The sequence below is a fragment of the Arachis hypogaea genome, chromosome 3, assembly GCF_003086295.3.
Source record: "Arachis hypogaea cultivar Tifrunner chromosome 3, arahy.Tifrunner.gnm2.J5K5, whole genome shotgun sequence".
Lineage (NCBI taxonomy): Eukaryota > Viridiplantae > Streptophyta > Magnoliopsida > Fabales > Fabaceae > Arachis > Arachis hypogaea.
The window spans coordinates 52,718,600-52,729,787 of record NC_092038.1 but is presented as its reverse complement, the minus strand read 5'-3'; the positions used below and the strand labels follow the sequence as shown (position 1 = coordinate 52,729,787).

The 11,188-nt window shown below is 38.0% G+C and overlaps 1 non-coding gene across 1 annotated transcript; it reads right to left on the bottom strand.

Annotated features, from left to right (window-relative positions):
• Nucleotides 1-2,579: 2,579 nt before the first annotated feature.
• On the bottom strand, nt 2,580-2,687 carry LOC112792982 (small nucleolar RNA R71). The gene has a single exon (XR_003197697.1). It is a non-coding gene; the product is annotated as a small nucleolar RNA R71 (small nucleolar RNA).
• Nucleotides 2,688-11,188: the final 8,501 nt, after the last annotated feature.

Sequence of the window (11,188 nt, the reverse complement as noted above, 5' to 3'; positions counted from 1 at the left end):
CATAAGTATCTCTATCTTTATTTTATGTTTTATTTATCTTTTTGTTATTAATCCTCCATAACCATTTGAATCCGCCTGACTGAGATTTACAAGATGACCATAGCTTGCTTCATACCAACAATCTCCATGGGATCGACCCTTACTCGCGTAAGGTTTATTACTTGGACGACCCAGTGCACTTGCTGGTTAGTTGTGTGAAGTTGTGATAAAGAGTTGAGATTGCAATTGAGCGTACCATGTTGATGGCGCCATTGATGATCACAATTTCATGCACCACACTCCCCTGCGGGTTTTCCTAGTCGACGTAGACAGGAAAATTTGTCACACTGAAAAGCTTCCTCCCCCAAGACCCATCAAGAACAAAAAAGGGAAAAGTCGTAAGGTTGCATATTTTCAACCGCAAATTTTGTTCTTGTGTGCTATACTCCTTTTATAATTGTGATCTCAGATTTGCTTGAGTCTTGATGTCTTATATTTGATATTTTGAATGCATTTAGTTTGATTGAGGTCATTTTTTGAAATCAAAACTCACTAACCCATATGGTCATACCCTTATATCTACCTTTGTAACCCACTTTTGAGCCTTTTAATTCCCCTTTTGTTCTAATTTAAGCACATCATTTCCCCTAAGCAAAAAACCATTAATGTCCATGAATTGTATCTTTGATTAGCTTGGGGTGAGGAGTGTGTGTTACTCGAGTGTGGGGGGATTTGGGGAGATACATTGGTAGTAAGTTTACTTTGGGTATTTGTTGAAGAGTTTTTGAAAAATGGATAAACACTCATGCATTCATTACTTAAAACATATGTATCTCTTTTTGATGATAAAAGAAAAAAATTTGTTGTATATACTTTTTCATGATAAAAAATGCATATGTGTGGGAATTAGAAAGAAGATGCATGAGTGAGTGTGAAAAAAGAGATGAATGGAAAATTAGGTTGTTTTCTCTTGAGTAAATAGGGTGATATAGGATTAGGTGGGATACTTGAGCTAATCAAAGATCCAATCTACTAATTTACTTAACCATATTAATCCTATCCTTACCCTAACCCCATTACAACCCTCCAAAGACCTCCTGATATTTGCATTTATGCATCAAGTATTTGTTGATTGTTAGATAACTAGTAAATCCTAGAAAACATGACTAAAAGAGAATTGAGTGATTAAACCCTAAACACTGAGCGATTAGAGCACATACACATCCAATGAGGGGTTTGATTGCTCAATTCTATGATTCCTATTCTTATCTTGTGTTTTCTTGCAAGTGCCGAAAAGGTAGCATTTTGGGTAGCATTTTGGGCGTTAAACGCTAGAATGGATACCATTCTGGGCGTTTAACGCCAGGATGACATTAGAGGGAAGATTTTGTTTTTAATTCAAATTTTTTTCAAGTTTTCATAATTTTTCAAAATCAAATCTTTTTCAAATCATATCTTTTCAAAATCAATTTCTTTCCATTTTATATATTTTTTTACTATTTTCAAAAATCCTTGCTATAATTAATGATTTACTTCAAAATTTTCAAGTTGTTACTTGCCTATTAAGAAAGGATCAATTTTTAAATTTTAAGAATCATATCTTTTAATTTCTTGTTAGTCAAGTAATTAACTTTAATTTTAAAACTTTCTTTTTTTTATTTGATTTACAATCATATCTTCTCAATCATATCTTTTCAATCACATCTTTTTCAAAATTAATTTTCAATCATATCTTTTTTATTTCTAATTTCAAAATCTTTTTCAAAAATCACTTAATTTCTTTCCCACTCTTAGTTTTCGAAAATCATCAATCAATTTTCAAAATTCTTTTAAATCTTTTACTTTAATTTGGAAAATTCTTCCCCTCTTCTCACATCCTTCTATTTAAAGGACTAAGACTCCTCATCAAGGTGCAATTTAAACTCTCTTCTTCTTTATGTGTTCGAATTCTTCTATCTCTACCTCCTCCTTCTATTCTTCTTTTCCTCTGACGTCTAAAGGAATATCTATACTGTGACATAGAGGATTCCATATTTTCTTGTTCTCTTCTCTTTCATATGAGCAGGAGCAAAGACAAAAGCATTCTTATTGAGGCTGACCCTGAACCTGAAAGGACCTTGAAGCGAAAGCTAAGAGAAGCTAAAGCACTACTCTCTGTAGAGGACCTAACAGAAATCTTCAAACAAGAAGAAGACATGGCAGCCAAAAACAACAACAATGCCAACAATGCAAGGAAGGTGCTGGGTGACTTTACTGCACCTACTCCCAACTTCTATGGGAGAAGCATCTCTATCCCTGCCATTGGAGCAAACAACTTTGAGCTTAAGCCTCAATTAGTTTCTCTAATGCAATAGAATTGCAAGTTCCATGGACTTCCATTGGAAGATCCTCATCAGTTTTTAGCTGAATTCTTGCAAATCTGTGACACTGTCAAGACCAATGGGGTTGACCCTGAGGTCTACAGACTTATGCTATTCCCTTTTGCTGTAAGAGACAGAGCTAGGATATGGTTGGACTCACAACCTAAAGAAAGCCTGAACTCTTGGGAAAAGCTAGTCAATGCCTTCTTGGCAAAGTTTTTTCCACCTCAAAAATTGAGTAAGCTTAGAGTGGAAGTCCAAACCTTCAGACAGAAGGAAGGTGAATCCCTCTATGAAGCTTGGGAAAGATACAAACAATTGATCAGAAAGTGTCCTTCTGACATGCTTTCTGAATGGAGCATCATAGGTATCTTCTATGATGGTCTGTCTGAACTGTCCAAGATGTCATTGGACAGCTCTGCTGGAGGATCTCTTCATCTGAAGAAGACGCCTGCAGAAGCTCAAGAACTCATTGAAATGGTTGCAAATAACCAATTCATGTACACTTCTGAAAGGAATCCTGTGAACAATGGGACGAATCAGAAGAAAGGAGTTCTTGAGATTGATACTCTGAATGCCATATTGGCTCAGAACAAAATATTGACTCAGCAAGTCAATATGATTTCTCAAAGTCTGTCTGGAATGTAAGCTGCACCAGGCAGTACTAAGGATGCTTCATCTGAAGAAGAAGCTTATGATCCTGAGAACCCATCAATGGAAGAGGTGAATTACATGGGAGAACCCTATGGAAACACCTATAATCCTTCATGGAAAAATCATCCAAATCTCTCATGGAAGGATCAACAGAGACCTCAACAAGGTTTCAACAACAATAATGGTGGAAGAAACAGGTTTAGCAATGGCAAGCCTTTTCCATCATCTTCTCAGCAACAGACAGAGAATTCTAAGCAGAGCCACTCTGACTTAGCAACCATGGTCTCTGATCTAATCAAAATCACTCAAAGTTTCATGACTGAAAAAAGGTCCTCCATTAGAAACTTGGAGGCACAAGTTGGTCAGCTGAGCAAGAAAGTCAATGAACTCCCTCCTAGCACTCTTCCAAGCAATACAGAAGAGAATAAAAAAGGAGAGTGCAAGGCCATCAATGGAGGAAGAGGCAGTGATTGCCACTGAGGAAGACCTCAATGGACGTCCACTGGCCTCCAATGAGTTCCTTAATGAGGAACCATGGGAATCTGAGGCTCACACTGAGACCATAGAGATTCCATTGGATTTACTTCTGCCATTCATAAGCTCTGATGAGTATTCTTCCTCTGAAGAGTACGAAGATGTCACTGAAGAGCAAGTTGCTAAGTACCTTGGAGCAATCATGAAGCTAAATGACAAGTTATTTGGTAATGAGACTTGGGAGGATGAACCCCCTTTGCTCACGAAAGAACTGGATGACTTGACTAGGCAGAGATTACCTCAAAAGAGACAGGACCCTGGGAAGTTCTCAATACCTTGTACATTAGGCACCATGACCTTCGAGAAGGCTCTGTGTGACCTAGGGTCAAGCATAAACCTCATGCCTCTCTCTGTAATGGAGAAGCTAGGGATCTTTGAGGTACAAGCTGCAAGAATCTCACTAGAGATGGCAGAAAATTCAAGAAAACAAGCTTATGGACTTGTAGAGGATGTTCTGGTAAAGGTTGAAGACCATTACATCCCTGCTGATTTCATAGTCCTAGAGACTGGGAAGTGCATGGATGAATCCATCATCCTTGGCAGACCCTTCCTCGCCACAGCAAAGGCTGTGATTGATGTTGACAGAGGAGAATTGATCATTCAAGTGAATGAAGAATCCTTTGTGTTTAAGGCTCAAGGATATCCCTCTGTAACCATGGAGAGGAAGCATGAAGAGCTTTTCTCAAAACAGAGTCAAACAGAGCCCCCCACAGTCAAACTCTAAGTTTGGTGTTGGGAGGCCACAACCAAATTCTAAGTTTGTTGTTGAACCCCCACATTCAAACTCTAAGTTTGGTGTTGGGAGGTTCAAACATTACTTTGAACATCTGTGAGGCTCCATGAGGGCCCACTGTCAAGCTACTGACATTAAATAAGTGCTTGTTGGGAGGCAACCCAATGTTATATTTATCTATTTCCCATTGTTATTTTATGTTTTCTATAAGTTGATGATCATGTGAAGTCACAAAAACAATTGAAAAAGCAAAAACAGAATGAAAAATAGAAAGAAAAATAGCACACCCTGGAGGAAAAACTTGCTGGTGTTTAAATGCTAGTAAGGGCAGCAAATGGGCGTTTAACACCCAGTCTGGCACCAGACTGGCGTTTAACGCCAGAAAAGGGCACCAGATTGGTGTTTAACGCCAGAAAAGGGCAGCAGCCCGGCGTTTAACGCCAGGATTGGCAGAAAGGGCATTTTACATGCCACTTAGTGTAGGGATGAGCTATCCTTGACACCTCAGGATCTGTGGACCCCACAGGATCCCCACCTACCCCACCACTCTCTCTCTTCTTCACCCATTCACCAATCACATCAACACCTCTTCCCCAAAAACCCCTCACCTATCAAATCCCACCATTCTCTTCACCACTCACATCCATCCTTCATAAAACCCCACCTACCTCACCATTCAAATTCAAACCACTTTCCCTCCCAAACCCACCCTAGATGGCCGAAACATACCCCCCTCTCCACTCCTATATAAACCCATCTTCACTCCTTCATTTTCACACAACCTAAACACTACTTCTCTCCATTGGCCGAAACACAAAGCCCCTCTCCATCTCCTCTATTTCTTCTTCTTCTACTCTCTTCTTTCTTCTTTTACTCGAGGACGAGCAAACCTTCTAAGTTTGGTGTGGTAAAAGCTAAAGCTTTTTGTTTTTCCATAACCATTTGTGGCACCAAAGGCCGGAGAAACCTCTAGAAAGAGAAAAGGGAAGGCAAAAGCTTCCACCTCCAAGTCATAGGAGATGGAGAAATTCCTCTCAAGGGTGCATCAAGACCACTTTTATGAAGTTGTGGCCAAGAAGAAGGTGAGCCTCGAGGTCCCCTTCAAGCTCAAAAAGGGTCAACTTTGATCAAAGGTTGGACCAAGTCCTCATAGACATCTGTGAAGAGGGCGCTCAATGAAAGAGAGAGGGAAGCCGGTTCAACTAAGAAGGCATGACCTCAAGCCCATCACCAAGAAAAGAGTGGAGCAAATAAGAGAACCTCATCAAGAGCATGAGGAAATTCCTCATCATGAAATCCCTGAGATGCCTCAAGGGATGCATTTTCCTCCACAAAACTATTGGGAGCAAATCAATACCTCCCTAGGAGAATTAAATTCCAGTATGGGACAACTAAGGGTGGAGCACCAAGAGCATTCCATCCTCCTCCATGAAATTAGAGAAGACCAAAGAACCATGAGAGAGGAGCAACAAAGGCAAGGAAGAGACATTGAGGAGCTCAAGCACTCCATAAGATCTTCAAGAGGAAGAACAAGCCGCCATCACTAAGGTGGACCCATTCTTTAACTTCCTTGTTCTTTATTTTCCTGTTTTTCGAAAATTATGCTTTATGGTTTATTTATGTTTGTGTCCTATGATCATTAATGTCTTAGTGTCTATGCCTTAAAGTTATGAATGTCCTATGAATCCATCACCTTTCTTAAATGAAAAATGTTCTTAATTGAAAAAGAGAAGAATTGCATGAATTTCGAATTTTATAACAGATTAATTATTTTGATGTGGTGGCAATACTTTTGATTTTTGAATGTATGCTTGAACAGTGCATATGTCTTTTGAATTTTTTGTTCATGAATGTTAAAATTGTTGGCTCTTGAAAGAATGATGAAAAAGGAGACATGTTACTGAGGATCTGAAAAATCATAAAAATGATTCTTGAAGCAAAAAAAAGCAGTGAATTCAAAAAAAAAGAGTAAGCAGAAAAAGCCAATAGCCCTTTAAACCAAAAGGCAAGGATAATAAAAAGGATCCAAGGCTTTCAGCATCAGTGGATAGGAGGGCCTACAGGAATAACATCCTGGCCTAAGCGGCTAAACCAAGCTGTCCCTAACCATGTGCTTGTGGCGTGAAGGTGTCAAGTGAAAACTTGAGACTGAGCGGTTAAAGTCGTGATCCGAAGCAAAAAGAGTGTGCTTAAGAACCCTGGACACCTCTAATTGGGGACTCTAGCAAAGCTGAGTCACAATCTGAAAAGGTTCACCCAGTTATGTGTCTGTGGCATGGATGTATCCGGTGGTAAGACTAGAAAACAGAGTGCTTTGGGCCACGGCCAAGACTCATGAAGTAGCTGTGTTCAAGAATCAACATACTTAACTAGGAGAATCAATAACACTATCTGGATTCTGAGTTCCTATAGAAGCCAATCATTCTGAACTTCAAAGGATAAAGTGAGATGCCAAAACTGTTCAGAGGCAAAAAGCTAAAAGCCCCGCTCATCTAATTAATACTGATCTTCATAGATGTTTTTGGAATTCATTGTATATTCTCTTTTTTTTATCCTATTTGATTTTCAGTTGCCTGGGGACAAGCAACAATTTAAGTTTGGTGTTGCGATGAGCGGATAATTTATCGCTTTTTGGCATTGTTTTTAGTATGTTTTTAGTATGTTTTAGTTAGTTTTTATTATATTTTTGTTAGTTTTTATTTAAAATTCACTTTTCTGGACTTTACTATGAGTTTGTGTGTTTTTCTGTGATTTCAGGTATTTTCTGGCTGAAATTGAGGGACCTGAGCAAAAATCTGATCCAGAGGCTGAAAAAGGACTGCAGATGCTGTTGGATTCTGACCTCCCTGCACTCAAAGTAGATTTTCTGGAGCTACAAAAGCCCTATTGGCGCGCTCTCAATTGCTTTGGAAAGTAGACATCCTGGGCTCTCCAGCAATATATAATAGTCTATACTTTGTCTGAGATTTGATGGCCCAAACAGGCGTTCCAATTCAGCTTCAGAATTCCCAGCGTTAAACGCCGGAACTGGCACAAAAGTGGGAGTTAAACGCCCAAACTAGCACAAAAGCTGGTGTTTAACTACAAGAAAAGTCTCTACACATGGAAGCTTCAATGCTCAGCCCAAGAACACACCAAGTGGGCCCGGAAGTAGATTTTTACGTTATTTACGCATTTCTGTAAACCCTAGGCTACTAGTTCTCTATAAATAGGACCTTTTGCTATTGTATAGGAGAGTCTTTTCAATCTTTGGATGTCTAGTTCTTAGATCATGGGGCTGGCCTCTCGGCCATGCTTAGACCTTGTTCTTATGTATTTTCAACGGTAGAGTTTCTACACACCATAGATTAAGATGTGGAGCTCTGCTGTACCTCGAGTATCAATGTAATTACTACTGTTTTCCATTCAATTCAGCCTATTCTTGTTCTAAGATATTCATTCGCACTCAAGAACTTGATGAATGTGATGATTATGTGATGCTCATCATCATTCTCACTTATGAACGCGTGCCTGACAACCACTTCCGTTCTACATGCAAACAAGGGTTGAATGTGTATTTCTTGGATTCCTTAATCAGAATCTTCGTGGTATAAGCTAGAATCCATTGGCGGCCATTCTTGGTGTAAGATGTGGAGCTCTACTGTACCTCGAGTATCAATGTGTATTCTGAGTAGGATTCAAGGATTGAATGACTGTGACAAGCTTCAAACTCCCGATTGTGGGGCGTTAGTGACAGACGCAAAAAAATCATTGGATTCTATTCCGACATGATCGAGAACCGACAGATGAATAGCCGTGCTGTGACAGAGCGTGTTGAACATTTTTTCTGAGAGGACGGGACTATAGCCATTGACAACGGTGATACCCAACATACAGCTTTCCATGGAAAGGAGTAAGAAGGATTGGATGAAGACAGTAGGAAAGCAGAGAGACGGAAGGGACAAAGCATCTCCATACGCTTATCTGAAATTCTCACCAATGAATTACATAAGTATCTCTATCTTTATTTTATGTTTTATTTATCTTTTAGTTATTAATCCTCCATAACCATTTGAATCCGCCTGACTGAGATTTACAAGATGACCATAGCTTGCTTCATACCAACAATCTCCATGGGATCGACCCTTACTCGCGTAAGGTTTATTACTTGGACGACCCAGTGCACTTGCTGGTTAGTTGTGCGAAGTTGTGATAAAGAGTTGAGATTGCAATTGAGCGTACCATGTTGATGGCGCCATTGATGATCACAATTTCATGCACCACACTCCCCTGCGGGTTTTCCTAGTCGACGTATACAGGAAAATTTGTCACACTGAAAAGCTTCCTCCCCCAAGACCCATCAAGAACAAAAAAGGGAAAAGTCGTAAGGTTGCATATTTTCAACCGCAAATTTTGTTCTTGTGTGCTATACTCCTTTTATAATTGTGATCTTAGATTTGCTTAAGTCTTGATGTCTTATATTTGATATTTTGAATGCATTTAGTTTGATTGAGGTCATTTTTTGAAATCAAAACTCACTAACCCATATGGTCATACCCTTATATCTACCTTTGTAACCCACTTTTGAGCCTTTTAATTCCCCTTTTGTTCTAATTTAAGCACATCATTTCCCCTAAGCGGAAAACCATTAATGTCCATGAATTGTATCTTTGATTAGCTTGGGTTGAGGAGTGTGTGTTACTCGAGTGTGGGGGGATTTGGGGAGATACATTGGTAGTAAGTTTACTTTGGGTATTTGTTGAAGAGTTTTTGAAAAATGGATAAACACTCATGCATTCATTACTTAAAACATATGTATCTCTTTTTGATGATAAAAGAAAAAAATTTGTTGTATATACTTTTTCATGATAAAAAATGCATATGTGTGGGAATTAGAAAGAAGATGCATGAGTGAGTGTGAAAAAAGAGATGAATGGAAAATTAGGTTGTTTTCTCTTGAGTAAATAGGGTGATATAGGATTAAGTGGGATACTTGAGCTAATCAAAGATCCAATCTACTAATTTACTTAACCATATTAATCCTATCCTTACCCTAACCCCATTACAACCCTCCAAAGACCTCCTGATATTTGCATTTATGCATCAAGTATTTGTTGATTGTTAGATAACTAGCAAATCCTAGAAAACATGACTAAAAGAGAATTGAGTGATTAAACCCTAAACACTGAGCGATTAGAGCACATACACATCCAATGAGGGGTTTGATTGCTCAATTCTATGATTCCTATTCTTATCTTGTGTTTTCTTGCAAGTGCCGAATTAATTTTTGAAAACTTTGAATCAAATCTTTGGATATTGATCATATTGCATTAATTCCTTACCTTAACCCTAATGATTTACTTTGGATTGATTGGAATTCTATTGTTTGTTTTTGCCAAATTTAGTAGGAATCTTAGTATAGATATAAGTAGGTAATATTTAGCATGGTTTCATGCATGTAGATAGTGCATTAAATAAGTTGCTTGTCCTTTTACCCTCCTCCTTTGATTGTGTTTAACATGAAGACATGCTATTGTTTAAGTGTGGGGAAATTGATGAGTCCATATTTGATGATAATTTTTTTCTTGAATTGGACGGATTTCATCACATAAACTCACACTTATTCATTTAAATAGCATACTTTTGTGTTTTCTCTCTAAATTATGTCTAATTGTGAAAACATGCTATTTTGTGCTTAATCTAATCAATTTTATTCCACCTTCATTCCATTCGATATCTTGATGTTTTTGATGAGTGATTTCAGGTGTAATAGGTAGGAATGACTTGATAAGAATGGAAGAGAAGCATGCGATTGGGAGAAAACATGAAGAAACAAAGAAGAAGAGCTTTCCAGAGTGTATGTACGCACAACCTCCCGTGCGTATGAAAATCAGCAAGTGTGCATACGCACACACCTGTGCGTATGCACAAGTTCCAGTGCGTAACTTCATTAAAAAGTCATGTGACTCGCGATTTTGGAGGCTCGGAGGCCCATTTCTGCTTGGTCTGATGCATATATGGAAGCGCTAGCAAGGGGAGAAGGGACACAACACACTTAAGTATTTTTATATAGTTTTAAGAAGTTTTTAGTTTAGTTTTCATAGGTCTTCTCTTAACTTTCTTAGGTTTTAATTAGGGTTTATACTGCAAGTTTATATTTTTCATTTTTGATCTTGGATTCTAGCTTGTTTCCATTGTAAGTATTTCTTAATTTTCTCTTTAGTTACACTACTTGTTCTACACTTTCTTATATTTTAGTTCACTTTATCAATACATATATACTTTTGCAATTTTGAGTTCTAGTTGATGAATTTGATGTTTATTGGTTACTACATGTTTGTTTGAGTTGCCATTATTGACTTTGTTCATTGATTGTTCATCGTTTCAAGTATTTTTGCAATATGGCTATGTTTTGTGATTATGCCCACCAAGTGTTTGTGAAAATGTCAATTTTGATTATAGAGTAGATTTCCACTCCTTGGCTTGGGAAAATGAGTATATAGGATACTAGAGTCAAAATGTCCGACATTTAGTGATAATTCTTGGATTGTTTGTTGTCCTTTTTCCACTAACGCTATCTTTTTACTAAGATAATTAGTAAGTTAGCTAGGATTTGTAGATTATGAACAATTATAGTCACTTGACTTACTCTTCGATGTTAAGGGTTGACTAAGTGAGATTAATCCATTATAATTACCATAGTTGTGATTATGACAAGGAAGGGATTCCCTAACTCAACCCAAGCCAAGGTTCTATTTATGTTTTGAACCACAATCCAATCATTTTGAGCTTTACTTGTTCTTGTTACATTAATAGTTCTTTAATTCCATTATTTGTTCATTAATTGTAATTTTGATTGTTCTTTAATTTCTTTAATTGTTTGCTTCATTATTGAAACCCCCCCCCCCCGATTTCACAATCAAACGTGTGCACGTGTGGTCACTAGTTC